We start from the raw sequence: 19,283 nt of genomic DNA on the forward strand, positions 1-19,283 counted from the left end.
AAAATCAGTAGCCTGCCTTCTTTGCTCCCTTCCTTCTTTTCCGTTCATTCACTATGGAAATTAAAACTTCTATTGTTTCTGATCAATGTGGTTTAGGCTACCTTCTTGGGAACATTCTTTTGTACTTAGTGCTGCAGCATTCTGAGTTTTTACTATAGTGTGTGCATGGGTAGTAGTCTAGAATATTGCTACCTCAGCACTGTGAGATGCCTTATATAGTATGCAGTTCATCAGTGATTCTGAAACTGTGAAGTAAGCTAGTGGGTCAAGCTTTGGTTTTGCTTAAGATCTTGATCAAGCAAACAGGGGAGAATTATCAGACAGCAAACATAAGGGGGAAATTCATAGACACAAGAGCTATAGCTGGTGTATGGTTCTTCCATAGCCTATTGCATTCTAAAATAGCACACAAGAGTTTATCAAGACAGAATGTCAAAGTTTTGGAGAGGACCACTAGCTCTTGAGTTGTGAAGCTTTCAATCTGCTTAATTAGGAAGGCACAAACTCCACCCCAGTCAGCATAATCGGTAACTTGAATATAAGTCTTGTGGTTACAGCAGTATGAAGTTGTGGAATTTCAGCCTCTGACCTTCAGTTGGAACACCAATCACCTCTCTGATATGATCAAGAGTCTAGGGCATCTACTAGTGATTATATGATGTGGTTTTCTGCCCTGACCTGCTACCAAAGCATTCTACCAGGAATGACTGTCTTAATCACTAAATTGTTTCTGGTTTCACTGACTAGGCCTCATTTCCTAAAACGGTGTGCTCTGCATGAGGCCAATTTCCCTCCCCTGGGAGATTAGGTTCTGGGATCAGTCTATGGCAGTTTAAACCTTCTATTTCACTTTGCTTAATCACTTTTCTTTATTATTTTCTTTTAGCACTTTAGCTGAGAGTATTTAGGAGGCTCATCTGGCTATTAATATTGAGAGAGGTTCCATAATCTCTTAGTAAATCATGTATTGTCCAGCCTGTGCTTTGTGGTATCATAGTCTCTAAACATTTTAGGCTTATCTCCATGCTATTTTTAACTTTCTGATCTCTGGATCTTTATATTTTTACTGAACACATGTAAATATGAAGCTCACTATATGTGAGGCACTCTTTTAAGTGCTTTATAGTTATTGACTCATTCATCTCATAACAATTTTATGGTATAAGTACTATCATCATTCTTACTTGACAAATGAGAAAAGTAGGACACAGGAGTTGAAACAACTTCCCCATAGTTCTACAACTAATAAGTCCATAAGTTGACCTGATTATTATAACCTTAGTATGTTGTCTACTAGTTTATTGATATTTCATTATTTCTTCATCTAAAAAAATTCATATATAAATTTAATTATAATTATTTTACCCACTTTTTAAGAAGGATAAATTTTCCTCAAAGTACACCAGGGTCAGTCACGATTCTTGTCTTAAATCTCCCATCATAATTTGGTTTTGTGAATTTACACATGGATTTCCAGATTCAGAAAAATACATTTTATTTTCCGAGCATGAAAAGATTGTGCTTCCCTTAGCTTAGTTTTTAGACATGTAACTACAGAGAGATTATGAAGATTTGTACCAACACGGTGTCACCAGTATGGAGGGAGAATAAAATGCTGGAAAATACGTATGCAAGAACTTTCCTAAAATTAATTATTTTCTTAGTTTTCCCGGAGATCTGCCCATCTGGAACAATAGACCTAAAAGCTGTTTGGAAAGAAGATAAAGATTTTACTGGTGTTGTAATTCCACACTACCTTAAAAAATATTTTCTAGAATATGGTATCTAGTTAACAACATTGGCTAAATGCAATTAAATTATACTACTGATATGAATATCTACTATTGTTATGTAGAAATTTCCAAATATGAAATCCAGTTAACATTTCTGAAAATGTAGAATTTAATATATTAACTTTTAATTCATTCTTTTTTTGTTGTTTTCAACATCTTTATTGGAGTATAACTGCTTTACAATGTTGTGTTAGTTTCTGCTTTATAACAAAGTGAATCAGCTGTACATAAACATATATCCCCATATCTCCTCCCTCTTGCATCTCCCTCCCACCCTCCCTATCACACCCTTCTAGGTGGTCACAGAGCACTGAGCTGATCTCCCTGTGATATGTGGCTGCTTCCCACTAGCTATCTATTTTACATTTGGTAGTGTATATATGTCTATGTCACTCTCTCACTTCATTGCAGCTTACGCTTCCCCTTACCCATGTCTTCAATTTCATCCTCTACGTCTGCATCTTTATTCCTATCCTGTCCCTAGGTTCTTCAGAACCATTTTTTTTTATTCCATATATATGTGTTAGCATATGGTATTTTTCTCTTTCTGACTTACTTCACTCTGTATGACAGACCCTAGGTCCATCCACCTCACTACAAATAACTCAATTTCGTTTCTTTTTATGGCTGAGTAGTACTCCACTGTATATATATATGCCACATCTTCTTTATCCATTCATCCATCAATGGACACTTAGGTTGCTTCCATGTCCTGGCTATTGTAAATAGAGCTGCAATGAACATTGTGGTACATGACTCTTTTTGAATTATGGTTTCCTCAGGGTATATGCCCAGTAGTGGGATTGCTGAGTTGTATGGTAGTTCTATTGTTAGTTTTTTAAGGAACCTCCATACTGTTCTCCATACTGGCTGTATTAATTTATGTTCCCACCAACAGTGCAAGAGGGTTCCCTTTTCTCCACACCCTCTCCAGCATTTTTAATTCATTCTTAACTAATTTCTCTTCCAGCATTGAATAAGAACAGATTTTTTTTTTTTTTTTGTGATACGTGCATCTCTCACTGTTGTGGCCTCTCCTGTTGCGGAGCACAGGCTCCGGACATGCAGGCTCAGCAGCCATGGCTCACGGGCCCAGCCACTCTGTGGCATGTGGGATCCTCCCAGACCAGGGCACACACCCGCGTCCCCTGCATCGGCAGGTGGACTCTCAACCACTGCGCCACCAGGGAAGCTCCAGATGTGTTTTGACTATCATTGTTTGCAAAAATATTAATTCAGTCATACAGTTTGATATTTCAATAGCTTTGATAAGAAACTTTTAAATGTTCAGCTCCCATATCTTATCTTTCCTTAATTGGAGTTTATCAAGTATTTCTATTATATTTAGATTTATAGCTCAAGCAAACTAACATATCTGGATTTAAATTATAATTTAATGCCTTTGACTTCTGAAAATTAAGATGAAATAAATTAGTTTAAAAACACATATTTAGAATCCATGTGTATTTCCTATTGAGTTGCAGCAATATAGAAACTGTTGCAGCAAAACCTTGCTTGGCCCATTGCTCTGGATCAATAAAAAACTACATTATCTTTTTAACAAAAAAGATTCTTCAGCCGAGGGATCAGACCAGGCATTTGAAAAGACCACCCCATCCTTTTTGTTTAACACAGTCAGTGAGTGCTTTACATGGTGACATTCAATGCCAGAATCCCTAACTTTCAATCAGGAAATAAAATTAGACACTTCCAAGGTTCTGTGATCTCCAGCCCATACTCTAAAATCACCTACATGTTTATATTGCAAATTTCTGAGTCCTCAAAAGAAAATTCATTTTAAATGACTTAATTATAAATTACCTAAAGTCTGTCATATAGAGTGAAGTAAGTCAGAAAGAGAAAAACAAATACCATATGCTAACACATATATATGGAATCTAAAAAAAAAAAAAAGGTCATGAAGAACATAGGGGCAAGATGGGAATAAAGACACAGACCTACTAGAGAATGGACTTGAGGACACGGGGAAGGGGAAGGGTAAGCTGGGACAAAGTGAGAGAGTGATAGTGTATATATGGACATATATATACTACCACATGTAAAATAGATAGCTAGTGGGAAGTAGTCGCATAGCACAAGGAGATCAACTTGGTTTTATTCTAGCTTTGTGACCAGGTAGAAGGGTGGGATAAGGAGGGTGGGAGGGAGGGAGATGCAAGAGGGAAGAGATATGGGGATATATGTTTATGTATAACTGATTCACTTTGTTATAAAGCAGAAACTAACACACCATTGTAAAGCAATTATACTCCAATAAAAATGTTAAAAAAATTACAGAAAGAAAAAAATATATATAAATTACCTTTAAAGAAAGCTTAAAAATCAGATCAAATAATACATTAAACACTGCTGTGAATGTGACCAAACAGAAACACTTTTTTGGTCTTGAATCTTTCAGTAAAACTTTTACAATTGAAATATAGTTTATGTACAATATTATGTTGGCTTCAGGTATACTACATAAATATTTGACATTTGCATACATTATGAAATGGTCATCAAGATAATTGTAGTAACCATCTGTCTCTGTACAAAGTTAATAAAATATCATTGACTATATTCCTTATGCTGTATATTACATGGCTATGACTTATTTATTATATAATTGAAGATGCATACCTTTTAATCCCTTTCACCTTTTTCATGTCCCCCACACTTTTGGCAACCACCCATTTGTTCTCTGTATCTATCAATCTGTTTTCATTTTGTTGGTTTATTTTTTTTAAGATTCTATGTACATGAAATCATTCATTATTTGTCTTTCTCTGCCTGATATTTTATTTTAGTTAGGATAATACCCACTAGATATATCCATGTTTTCTGCAAATGGCAAAACTTTATATTTTTAATGGTTGAGTAATATTCAACTGTATATAGATACTACCATATTTTTATCCATCATATAAAATTTTGATTTTTATTTTTTGAGGAAACTCCATACTATTTTCCATACTGGCTGCACTAATTTACAATCCCAAAACAGTGTAAGAGGGTTTCTTTTTCTCCACATCCTTGCAAACACTTGTTATTTGTGTTCTTGATGATTCTGACATGTGTGAGGTGGTATCTTATTGTAGTTCTGATTTGCATTTTCTTTATGATTATTGATGTTGAGCATCTTTTTGTAGGCCTGCTGGTTATCTGTATATCTTCTCTGGAAAAATGTCTATTCAGGTCCTCTGGATAGACTTCTTTTTTTTGGCTGCATCAGGTCTTCATTGCTGTGCATGGGCTTTCTCTAGTTGCAGCTAGTGGGAATACTCTTCATTGCAGTGCACGTGCTTCTCATTGAGGTGGCTTCTCTTGTTGCCGAGCATGGGCTCTAGGTGTGTGGGCTTCTGTAGTTGCAGCACACAGGCCCTAGAGCATGAGGGCTTCAGTAGTTGCGGCAGATGAGCTCAGTAGTTGTGGCTTGTGGTCTCTAGAGTGCAAGCTCAATAGTTGTGGTACACAGGCTTAGTTGCTCCACGGCAAGTGGGATCTTCCCAGACCAGAGATTGAAACTGTGTCCCCTGCATTGCGTCACAAGAGAAGTCCCTCTGACCATTTTTTAATTGTTTTTTTTTTTTTGATGTTGAGTTGTATGAGTACTTTGTATATTTTGGATATTAAACCCTTATCAATAAATATTGTTTACAAATATCTTCTCCCATTCAGCAGGCTGTCTGTTTTGTTGATAGTTTCCTTCACTGCACAAAAGCTTTTAAGTTTGATGTAGTGAGATCTATTTATTTTTGCTTTTGTTTCCCTTGTCTAAGGTGACAGATTCAAGAGAAATATGACTAAGATCAATGTGAAAGAGCATACTGCCTTTGTTTTCTTCTTTCAATTTTATGGTTTCAGATCTTACATTTTTCTTTAATCCATTTTGAGTTTATTTTTGTATATAATGTGAAAGAGTAGTCCAGTTTGATTCTTTTTTATGTACCTGTCCAGTTTTACCAATATCATTTATTAAGGGGGCTTTTTTTTGCCCATTGTATATTCTTGCCACCTTCATCATAGAATAATTGACCATACAAGTGTAGGTTTGTTTCTGGGCTCTCTATTCTGTTCCATTGTTCTGTGAGCCTGTTTTTGTGCAAGTGCCATACTGTATTGATTATTGTAGCTTTTTAGTATAGTTTTAAAAATTTATTTATTTTGTTTGCACCGCATCTTAGTTGTGGCAGGCAGGCTCCTTAGTTGCAGCTCACTGGCTCCTTTAGTTGTGGCAAATATAATCCTTAGTTGTGACCAGTGGGCTCATTAGTTGTGGCTAACGGGCTCCTTAGTTGCAGGTCACTGGCTCCTTAGTTGTGGTACGCAGGTTCCTTAGCTGTGGCAAGTGAACTCTTAGTTGCAGCATGCATGTTGGATCTAGTTCCCTGACCAGGGATCAAACTCACATCCCCTGCACTGGAAGGTGAATTCTTAACCACTGCACAACCAGGGAAGTCCCGTTAGTATAGTTTTGAATCAGGGGGTGTGATACCTCCAGCTTTGTTCTCCTATCTCAAGATTGTTCCAGCTATTGAGGACCCTTGTGTTTCCATACAAATTTTAGGATTATTTGTTCTAGTTCTCTGAGAAATGCCACTGGTATTTTGATAGGGATTGCAATGAATCTGTAGATTTCCTTGGGTAGTGTGGGCATTTTAACAATACTAATTCTTCCAATCCATGAGCATGGTATATCTTTCCATTTTTTTGGTGTTGTCCTCAATTTCTTTCATCAGTGTCTTATAGGTTTCCAAGTACAGTTCTTTCACCTCCTTGGTTAGGTTTATTCCTTAGTATATTTTTCTGTTTTATGTGCCTGTAAATAGTATTGTTTTCTTAATTTTTCTTTCTGATAATTTGCTGTTAGTGTGTAGAATACAACAGATTTCTGTATCTTGCAACTTTACTGAATTATTTAATAGTTTTAACGGTTTTTTGCTGGTGTCTTTAAGATTTTCTATATATAGAATCATATCAGCTGCAAAAAGTAAACAGTTTTATTTCTTCCTTTCCAATTTGGATGCCTTTTATTTCTTTTCCTTTTCTGAGTGCTCTGGCTAGGACTTTCAATAATACGTTGAGTAAAAGTGGTTAGAGTGGTCATTCTTGTCTCATTCTTGATCTTAGAAGAAATGCTTTCAGCTATTTACTGAGGTGTATGATGTTGGCTGTGGTTTTGTCATATAAGGTCTTTATTATATTAAATTATGTTCCCTCTATATCTACTATGTTGAGAGGTTTTTTTTTAAAATAATAAATGGATGTTGAATTTTGTCAAAAGCTTTTTGTGCATCTATTGAGATGATCATATCATTTTTATTCTTCACTGTCATCGCATTTATTGATGTGTGAATATTGAAACATCTTTACATTCTGGGAATAAATCCCAATTTATCCTGGTGTATGATCCTTTTAATGATTGTTAAATTCAGTTTGATAATATTTGCTGAAATTTTTGCATCTATTTTCAGGTATGTTGACTAGTAATTTTAAAAACAAAGAAAATTTGTGGTGTCTGTGTCTAATTTTGGTATTGTGTTACTGCTGGATTTGTAGAAAGAGTTCAGAAGCATTTTTTTCCTCTTCAATTTTTTTTTTTTTGAACACTTTGAGATAGATAGTTGTTACCTGCTCTTTCAATGCTTGGTGAAATTCACCTGCGAAGTCATCCAGTCTTGGACTTTTTTTGTCTGGGAGTGTTTTGATTACTGATTCAGTTTCATTCCTGGTAATTTGTCTGTTCATATTCTATTTATTTCTGGTACAGCTTGGACCATTGTATGTTTCTTGGAATTTATTCATTTCTTTTAGGGTTGCCATTTACTGGCATGTTTCTAGGGATTTATCTATTTCTTTAAGGTTTCCCTTATTGACCTATAATTGTTCATTGTACTCTTTTATGATCCTTTGCATTTCTGTGGTGTTGATTGTAATTTCTCCTCGTCCTTTTCTGATTTTCTTTATTTGGGCCCTATCTTTTTTGTCCTGATTGGTTTAGCTAAAGTTTTATTAGTTTTGTTTATCTTTTCAAAGAACCAGTTATTAGTTCATTGATTTTTTTATCTATTTCATTTATTTCTGCTTTGATGTTTACTATTTATTTTCTTCTACTAATTTTGGCTTTTTTTTTCTTTCTTTCTTTTCCCAGTTCATTAAGGTGTAAGGTTAGGTCATTTATTTGAGATTTTTCTTGTTTCCTGAGGTAAGCTTGTATCACTATAAATTTCTTCTTAGAACTGCTTTGCTGTATCATATAGATTTTGCATCATTCCTTTTCCATTTTCATTTGCCTCTAGGTATTTTTTATTTCCTTTTTGACTTCCTCAGTGACCCATTTTTGTTTAGTAGCATATATTTTGGCCCCCATGTGTTTGCCATTTTTGCAGTTTTTTTCTTATGGTTGATTTCTAGTCTCATACTATTGTGTTTGGAAAAGGTACTTGATATGACTTTAATCTTAAATTTATTGAGACTTGTTTTTTGGGCTAGTATGTGATCTATCCTGGAGGATATTCCATGTGCACTTAAAAAATGTATATTATGCTGCTTAGATATAATATTTTTCTATATTAAGTCCATCTGGTTCAATGTGTTATTTAAGGCCAATGTTTCCTTATTGATTTTCTGTCTGGATGATCTGTCCAATGAGGTAAGTGGGGTGTTAAAATCCCCTACTACTACTGTATTACTGTCAATTTCTTCCTTAATGTTTGTTAATATTTGCTTTATATTTAGGTGCTTTTATGTTGTAACTATACATATATATATATATATATATATATTTACAACTGTTAAATCTTGTTGGATTGATCCCTTTATCATTATGTAATGTCCTTCTTTGTCTCTTGTTACAGTCTTTGTTTTAAAGTCTATTGTGTCTAATTAAAGTACTGCTACACCAGGTTTCTTTTTATTTCCATTTGCATGGAGTACCTTTTTTAATATCCTGAATTAAGTCTGTACAGGTGTTTAGACATGAGTGAGTCACCTGTAGGCAGTATATTTTTTGGACTTGTATTTTTATTTATTTAGTCACCCTATCTGTTCTGATTAGAGCATTTAGTTCATCTACATTTAAAGTAATTAGTGACAGGTATGTAGTTATTGCCACTTTGTTAATTGTTTCATGGTTGTTTTTGTAGTTTTTTTTTTGTTCATTTCTTCTTTGCTCTCTACTTTGTGATTTTATGACTATAATTTGTATTATGTTTGAATTCTATACTCCTTTTTTGTATTTAGCTATTTTTTTTTTAGGGTTACCATGAACAAATTTTTCCTTCATTCTGTGGGTGACTTTTTGTTTATGGTTACTTTTCCTGTGCAAAAGATTTTAAGTTTAATTAGTTCCCATTTGTTTATTTTTGTTTTATTTTCATTACTCTAGGAGGTGGATCTGAAAAGATATTGCTGAGATTTATGTCAAAGGATGTTCTTCCTATGTTTTCTTTTAAGAGTTTGATAGTATCTGGTCTTCCATTTAGATCTTTAATCAATCTTGAGTTTATTTTTGTATATGTAGTGTTAGATAATGTTCTAATATTATTCTTTTACATGTAGCTGTCCAGTATTCCCAGCACCACTTATTAAAGAAACTGTCTCTTCTCCATTGTATATTCTTGCCTCCTTTGTCATAAATTAATTGACTACAGGTGCATAGGTTTAGTTCTGGGTTCTCTATTCTGTTCCATTTATCTATATGTCTGTTTTTGTGTTAGTACCATACTGTTTCAATTACTGTGTCTTTGTAGTATAATCTGAAGTCATGGATTCTGATTCCTCCAGGTCTATTCTTCTTTCTCAAGATTGTTTTGGCTTTTTGGGGTCTTTTGTGTTTCCATACTAATTAAAAATTAGTTGTTCAAGTTCTGAGAAAAATGTCATTGGAATTTTGATAGGGACTACATTGAATTGGGTAGATTGCCTTGGGTAGTATGATCATTTTAATAATATTGATTCTTCCAATCTAAGAACACTGTGGAGCTTTCCATCTGTTTGTGTCATCTTCAATTTCTTTCCTTACTGTTTTCTAGTTTTCAGAGTACACGTCTTTTGCCTCCTACAGTAGATTTATTCCTAGGTATTTTATTATTCTTTGATGCAATGGTAAATGGAATTGTTCTATTAATTTCTCTTTCTGATCATTCATTGTTAGTGTATAGAAATGCAAGAGATTTCTGTGTATTAATTTTGTATCCTGCAACTTTACTGAATTCATTGATGAGCTCTGGTAGTTTCCTGGTAACATCTTTAGGATTTTCTATGTTTAGTATTATGTCATCTGCAAACAGTGACAGATTTACTTCTTCTTTTCCAATTTGGATTCCTTTAGTTTCTTTTTGTTCTCTGATTTCTATGACTAGACTTCAAAAACTATGTTGAGTAAAAGTGGCAAGATTGGGCTTCCTTGTCTTCTTCCTGATCTTAGAAGAAATGCTTTCAGCTTTTCACCACTGAGTATGATGTTAGCTATGAGTTTGTCATATATGGCCTTTATCATGTTGAGGTATGTTCTCTCTCTGCCCACTTTCACATTTATTGTTTTGACATCATATTTTACATCTTTTAGATTTGTGTATTTCTTAACTACTTATCATAAATATGGCTGCTTTTGCCACTTTTTTGTTTTTAAAGTTTTTACCAGCTTCATAAGTGGTTGGTCTACCACCTTTGCTCTATATTTTCCTTTACCATTGATGTTTTTTTCCTTTTGTAAGTATCACATTTTTAATTTTGGTCTTGTGTATTCCACTTAGAGAAGTCACTTTAACATTTTTTGTAAAGTCAGTTTAGTGATGCCAGACTCCTTAAGCTGTTGCTTGTCTGTAAAACTCTTTATCTCAGTTTCAATCTGAATGTTATCCTTGCCAGGTACAGTATTCTTGGTTATAGAGTTTTTCTTTTTATCACTGAATATATTGCACTGCTCTCTTCTGGACTGCAATGTTTTTGTTGAAAAGTCAAAGCTTGGTCTTATAGGAGTTCCTTTGTATGTAACTAGTTGTTTTTCTCTTGCTGCATTTAAGATTCTATCTTTATCATGATTATTTGCCATTTTAATTATAATGTGTTTTGGTGTGGACCTCTTTGGCTTCAAATTCTTTGCAGCTCTCTTTGTTTCCTAGAGCTGGATCTTTGTTTCCTTTCTCAGGTTAGGGATGTTTTTAGCTATTATTTCTTCAAATACACCATTATTTGCCCCTTTCTTGCTCTCTTCTCCTTCCAGGACCCTTATAACATGTTAGTGTGCTTGATGTGTCCCAGAATCATCTTAAATTATCCTCATCTATTTTTTTACTGTTCAGCTTGGGTGATTTCCAATACTTTCCCTTCCAGATTTATGATCTGTTCCTCTGTATCATCTAATCTATATTTTATTGAAGTATAGTTGATTTATACTGTCATGTTAGTTTCAGGTGTACCACATAGTGACTCAATATTTTGCAGATTATACTCCATTATAAGTTATGACCAGAAAATGACAGGCTATAATTCCCTGTGCTATATAGTATATCTTTGTTTTGTTCTACTGCATTTTTAATCTCAGTTATTGTATTATTCAGCTCTGTTTGATTCTTCTTCATATATTCTAACTCCTGTTAAAATTGTCACTTTATATTCATGCATTCTTTCCCCAAGTTTGTTGAGCTTCTTTATGATTGTTATCTTGAATTCTTTATAGGGTAGATTTCTTATCTCTATTTTGTTTAGTTCTTTTTCTAAGGTTTTGTCTTGTGCCTTCATTTGGAATGTATTCCTTTATCTCCTCATTTTGCCTAATTCTCTGTGTTTACTGTATATATTAAGTAGGTTGATTAATTTACCTGATCTTGGAGAAGTGGCTTTATGTAGGAGATGTCCTTTGGGACCCAGCAGCACACTCCCATCTATATGCTCTGGTGTTGTCCCTTATGTGGGTTGTGTGCACCCTTCTGTATGGTGCTGACTACTGTGGTCATGCTGGTTATCAGGGCAGGTTCCTGGCCCTGTTGATGGCAGGACCTACCTTGTGGGGTGGCTGCTGGCCCACTGGTGGTGGTGGCAGCTGCCTGTGGGATTCAGGGAACCAAGTGTTGGTGCCAGCCTGCTGGTGGAGGGCCTCATCCTGGGGTAAGTGGCTGAACATTTTGCAGGGGGAGATCCTGGCTGATACTGGCTTATTGACAGGTGGTATCATGTCCCTGGCTGGCTGGTTGCAGGGCCCAAGTGAGCCCAGGGCTTGTGCTTCCTTGCTGGTGTACAGGACTGGGTCCTGAAGCACCTGGTTGTGGCAACTGAGGGGGCCTATGGCTGATGCTAACCCATGGTGGGGGGGCCCATGGGGGCCCAGGGCTGATGATGAACTGCTTGTTGGTGGGTAAGCCCCCAGCATTAATAGGCTAGTGAGAGAACTCCAATATGGGGCTTGTCAGCACTAGTGTCCTTGTGGTATATGATCTTGCTGAAATGGCTTATACCAGCATCTCCAACCCCAGGAGAGTCCTATTTACCTCCTATATCTTTGAGAGAACTAATATCAGCAAGTGGGTCCGATCCAGCCTACTTTTAAATTTCCCCCTCTCCACTAGGACTCAAATAATGTGAAATTTTGCATGCACCCTTTAAGAGTGGAGTCTCTGTTTCCTACAGCCCTCCAATTTTCTATACACAAGCCCCACTGGCCTCAAAACCCAGTGTTCTGGAGGCTCTTTTATCCAGTGCAGGACTCCCAGGCTTGAGATCCCCGATATGGGGCTTGGACCCCTTTCTTCTTGGGGAGAACCACTGTAATGTGATTATCTTTCTGTTTGTGGGTCACCTACCCTGGGGTGTGGGTCTTGACCATACTGCATCTCCTCCCCTTCTACCCACCTTATTGGGGTTCTTTCTTTATATTTTTATTTTGGAAAATATTTTCTGCTAGTCTGCAGGTTGTTCTCATAGATAATTTCTCTGTAAATAGTTGTAATTTTGATGTCCCTGTGAGAGGAAGTAAGCTCAGGGCCATCCTACTCAGCTATCTTGGTTACACTTCCATCCACACATTTAGTACTCGGTCATTTTAATTTAAATGCTATAAGTCTAGTTCCTTTACCTCATTTTGCAGTGTATTACAGCTTTTCTATCTCCCACTCAATAGAAGCTTAATTTTCTTGCTTAAGCACCATACACCCTAAATACTTCCCCATATGTAATTTCAATGGCTGTTTTATTTATCTTTCTCCCTCTCTTGCATTTCTATAAAATAGTTTTGTTCTTTTTTCCTTAAGTTGATGTCAAACTAAAGAAAAGACATTTCATTTTTCTGAATTTATTAATTCTTTGATAAAATATTTTTAAAATCCTATTATGTACTAGACATGGTTTAGATGCTGTGCCTTCTTCAATAAACCCTACACCTGGAATGGAAAAGCATACCTACCACAAGAGATGATAAGCTGTGAGATCATTAAAATCAAGGATTATAATTACTCCTACTTATATAATTCTGTCCTCATCTAGACCTTCTTCATAAAGATTATGACAGACATGGTATACTGAATAAATATTGTCAGTTGATTACAAATCACTCTATAGTATTAAAAGACACTGTTTTATAACATTCTTCATATTAAAAATCTGATTGTTTATTTTAGAATGACTACTCCAGGGACAGTCATTGTATCTTATTCACAATGGTAAACTCACCCGCAGACTGATACATGTTAAATATTTATTTTAAAAGGGTAAACTTTAAAATATGAATGACTGTATGAAAAAAACGAATGAAAGATATATAGGCAAATCCAGATTTATACCCTACTTTTCTAAGTGTGTATAGTGTTTATTAATAAATGATCAGTGTTTGGGCTATGTACTGGTGCATGCAGTATCTCATTTACTATTCAAAACAACAGAATATGATAGATATTACAATGTTTATTTCAAAATCGTGGAGAAAATTTTGTTTATTGTCCAAGATGTAGGTAAAGCTGAGTTTCAAATCTTGGTCAGTTGAGCCAAATTCCTATTCTCTTTGTATTTTCTCTCAGTTATTTCAAGCACTTTAAATAAAGAAACTTTGTTCCTAAAACTGTAGAGAGCCTCTAAAGGCTCTCCAGTGAAGAAGGGGCAAAGAGACAACAGAAAGGAATGTCATTATGTATTCAACTGCATCAGGCTCAGATAAATGAACTGCAGTTGCACATCTGAGACAGCAATGCCCTAGATTTAGTAATTTAGCACAACACAGAACAAGTCCAGAAAATGATGTGGTTAGAGTATGTGATGAGATAGTCATAAGAGAAATTTTCTTTGTCATGACCCTTTTTACTACCTAAAAACTATGATTACTTTCCCAAATGCTAAACCAGTAATCTACAGAAAATAAGATAGGGAATGAAGCCTGAACTCCTCAAGTGTGACACGTTCTGGGCTATTTGAAATTATACAGTGGTCTTCACACATTCCTGCTCTGAATTTCAAAATATAGGATTAGGGTTTAACAAGAGAGCATGCCCAACCATGAAGAACATTAGTTTTCCATCTTCTTTTGTAATTTTGAGAACAATTTTGTATGTCATTTACAGATGTTTCTGATGTGCTATTTTTAAACAGGATTTTTAAGTTTCTTCAGGCATAGGAAACAAAGTTGCTTTCATTTACAAAGGAGGCTCAATGGAGTAAGATAATCAGCTTTTCCTGTGTCTGACCAGATATCTCCATCCCTGGTTTCAAGGTCTCCCTCTTTCCTCATCAATGCCTTAATTTTAACATGATTGACTAGGTAAACCTGGGAATTCAGTGGATGATAAATAAGCACATAATTTACTTATAATTATTCCAAACTGAAAACAGCATGGATTTCCCCTATTTGTTGAATGGCAAAAGAACCTGTGGTTCATTCACAATCAAATATCACTCAGCGGGACTTCCCTGGTGACATAGTAGTTGAGTCCACCTGTCAATGCAGGGGATGTGGGTTCAAGCTCTGATCCAGGAAGATCCCACATGCCATAGAGCAACTAAGCCCATGAGCCACAAAAGCCCACACACCTAGAGCCTGTGCTCTGCAACAAGAGAAGCCACTGCAATGAGAAGCCTGCACACCACAACTAGAGAAAGCCTGTGCACAGCAACAAAGACCCAACACAGGCAAAAATAAATAAATACATTAATTAATTAATTAAAATATCATTTAGCAATAAAAGAATCAACTACCAACACACACAATGCCATGGATTAATCTCAGTTGCATTATGCTAAATATTATAAAAGAAGCCAAACTCAAAGGCTATATAGCCTATGAATGTATTTATATAATATTTTGGAAAAGCAAAACTACAGGAACAGAAAGTCTGTCAGATTGGTGCCAGGGATTGGAGGTGGGGAGTGGTATATGGTCTAAAAAATGGACACAGGAGAATTGTGGGTGAGGTGATAAAACTGCTATGTATTATGATTGTGGTACTAGTTACAAGATTGTATGTGTTTATTAGAACTCACAGAACTGAATACTTAAAGAATAAAATTTACCATATGTAAATGTCACTTTCATTAAGCCAAATTTAAATTTTCACAATGAAATACTTCTATATAGCCGATGAGATGGCTAAAATTAAAATGATTGTCAAAGTCAGTTGTTACTGAGAATAGGGAACAAATAGAACTCTCAGATATTTCTATTAATAATGTAAAATAGTACAACCACTTGGAAAAATAGTTTGGCAGTTTTTGATATGGTTAAACTTAATCATCATATAGCCTAGAAATTTCAATCTTAGGTATTCACCCAAGAGAAATAAAAACATTTGCATACAGAAGAACTTGGAGAACAATCTACATAACTGCTTTATTCATTACAATCCCAAAATGGAAACAAGGGAAATGTCCATCAGTCACTGAATGGATTATCAAAGCATGGTATATTCAGTAAATTGAATACTTCTCAGAAATATAAATGTACAAACTAATGATACACATAACAACATGAATAACTCAAAACACTATTCCTGTCAAAAAAAGTCAGTCATAAAATATCATGCTCTTTTTATTTGAAACCCTATTTCCTTTTCCTTGAAACTCTAGGTAAGGAAAATTTAAATTATAATAACAGAAAACATGCATTTTCTTGGTTGTGGATGGTTTGGACAAATTGAATGAAAAGGTGAATGAGAAGAACTTTTTGGATGACAGAAATCTCTATCTTGATTTTTGTGTTGGTTGCATGTTTATATACATTTAGCAAAATCATTTAACCATATCCTTAAAATTGATTTGGTTTATCGTATGCACATTTTACTTCAATAATAAGTATATTACCTCTATAATGTAGTTCCAAAATGAATATTATAAATATTGCTCATTGTTTGATTCTACAGCTAAGGTACTTGTTAGAAGCAAATACATAGCAGATCTGGAAGATCACTTCTGACTTTGGGGATTTATAGTGTGGAAAACAATTCTACTAAAACTTAACCCACAAAGAAACATGATATATTGTGGAAACAAGTCAAGAGGAGACTCAGGCAGATGCTGCAATGAAAAGTATATGAAAGAAACCATTAATAAATGGAATAAATAGATCAAATAAAGTACAAAACATCAAAACTCAAAAGAGTAGACAAAAAAAGCTTATTTAGAAAAAATAGTACCAATAAAAATATAGTCATTTAAATAAATTTAAATAATAATGAAGGGGAAGAAGACCTAAATAGACACTTCTCCGAAGAAGATATACAGATTTCCAACAAACACATGAAAGAATGCTCAACATCACTAACCATTAGAGAAATGTAAGTCAAAACCACAACAAGGTATCACTTCACACTGGTCAGAATGGGCATCATCAAAAAATCTACAAGCAATAAATGCTGGAGAGGGTGTGGAGAAAAGGGAACCCTCTTGCACTGTTGGTGGGAATGTAAATTGATACAGCCACTATGGAGAACAGTATGGATGTTCCTTAAAAAACTAAGAATAGAACTACCATAAGACCCAGTAATCCCACTACTGAGCATATACCTTGAGAAAGCCATAATTCAAAAAGAGACATGTACCACAATGTTTATTGCAGCACTATTTACAATAGCAAGGACATGGAAGCAACCTAAGTGTCCATTGACGGGTGAAGGGATAAAGAAGATGTTGCACATATATAACATGGAATACTACTCAGCTATAAAAAGAAACGAAATTGAGTTATTTGTAGTGAGGCATGGACCTAGAGTCTGTGATACAGAGTGAAGTAAGTCAGAAAGAGAAAAACAAATACCATATGCTAACACATATACATAGAATCTAAAAAAAAAAATGTTCTGATGAACCTAGGGGCAGGACAGGAATAAAGATGCAAATGTAGAAAATGGACTTGAGGACATGGGGTTGGTTGAAGGGGAAGCTTGAATGAAGTGAGAGAGTAGCATTGACATATATACACTACCAAAAGTAAAATAGGTAGCTAGTGGGAAGCAGCTGCATAGCACAAGGAGATCAGCTCGGTGCTTTGTGACCACCTAGAGGGGTGGGATAGGGAGGGTGGGAGGGAGGGAGATGCAAGAGGGAAGAGATATGGGGACATATGTATATGTATAACTGATTCACTTTGTTATAAAGCAGAAATTAACACACCATTGTAAAGCAATTATACTCCAATAAAGATGTTTTAAAAAAAAGAAACTATAGAATATTTTTCTGTTTATGTGGAACATTTATCACAAAAGTTCATATGTTGGAAGTGTCTCAAAAAATTTAGAAACGTAATAATTCAGAGAGTTTTCTCAGATCACAACGGAATTAACAGAGAACAATGAGAAAAGATATCTCCCAAATCTCTACTTGCAAATTAAGCAGAAACTTGTAAATAATCCACAGGTCAAGAAACCCAAAGAAAATTAGAAAATATTTTGGACTGAATGAATATTGAAACACAGTATACTACTATCTGTGGGATACACTTAAAGCAGAGAGAAATTTATGGTATTAAATGCCTATGTTAGAAAAGATGTTTCCACATTTTAAAAAAGAAAAAAACAAACAAACAAACAAAAAACAGAAAAAGAAGAGCAAATTAAACCCAAGGTAAGTAAACATTAAGAAAAACTAAAAAAAAAAAACTAAAAAAAATCACATAAAACATTGCACAATTAGATTTTTAAGAAACCATAAATTTTTCTTTAAAAACGATCAGTAAAATTGGTAAAATCCTAGAGTTTCTAATGTTATTACCAAGCTGTATAAAAATTACCCCAAAAGTTAGGAAAGTGATATGACCATTTATTATGCTACTGATTCTATGAGTAAGGAATTTGGACCTTGGACAGTGGGGAATACTTCGTATTTGTTGAGACAGCTCAAAAGGTGGGAGCTGGAGTCATCTGAAATGTTGCTCTCCAATGTGTCAATCATGCTGGGAAGACCAAACAGTTGGAAGTTGGAACAACTCATGCATCTAAATCAACAAAATTAGTTCTGAAAAGTTGATGCTGAAGAATTTAGTTTTGGATCATAGTTTGTATATGTGCTTTCTCTCTTAGAAAATCATGCTATGCTAAGTTCTGGGTAAAGCAGAGGAGAAATAAATCTGAGGGGGGAAATTATAGCCACACAAAAAGTTAAGTAGCTGAATCAGCTGGCTTGGAAGCTGATAAATGACAACTAGCAGTTAATCAATGCTGATATTCAACAAAACTAGCAGGAATTATTTACAAATAATGAATCTCATCTTGATTCTCTGAAGAGCTTATGGATAAATTAATTCTTCTAGAAGACTTTTAAAGGAAGAAACCTTGCATGAAAGTCAATTTGCTGCTGCATATTACAATTACACACCAAATATATATACATAACATATATATATATATATTTTTCTTTCCTTTGGGGAAGCTGATGGCAAAATCTGGCCAAGAGTTTATATTCCTAGCCTCCTGCATCTGTGGTAAAGAATGAAAACCTGGAAATAGCAAAGGAAATATGTACGACGTTTTTGACGACATTAATATACTTGCCTATATATTTAATTTTGCTCTTTTGTAAAAAAAAAAAAGAATAAGGGAAAGGTTTACTAACAGATCTTCAAGTTTCTTAATAGTGTGACAATAAACAAAAGCAAAAGTTTTATTTTCAAGTCTTTATTCTTCCAGTAAATAAATTTCACTGAACCAAAACTGGAATTTGCCCAGCTAATTCTCCAGAATAAATGCATAAATACTGTTTGTTGATGCCATCTTAAAACCATTTCAAATAAATTGTGAAGCCAAGAAGCCAGAATTCTTTATCGGCTAGGTTAGCTAGCTATTTAATTACATTACAGCAAATGTAATATGTTATTCTTGGAATTGAGGCTAGTTGTTGCTATCATAGAATTATGTACCTCTTTCTGTCATTCATTTTTTTAATTCAGGCATTCATTTACTCTATAAATAGTCAATTTCTTACTCTGTGATGAGTATAGGGACACAATGCAAATAAAAAATAAATATTAGTAAAATAGTATTTACTATTAGTAAATATAGTGAACAAAAATAGAAATTT

Source organism: Lagenorhynchus albirostris, chromosome 20 (genome assembly GCF_949774975.1).
Source record: "Lagenorhynchus albirostris chromosome 20, mLagAlb1.1, whole genome shotgun sequence".
NCBI lineage: Eukaryota > Metazoa > Chordata > Mammalia > Artiodactyla > Delphinidae > Lagenorhynchus > Lagenorhynchus albirostris.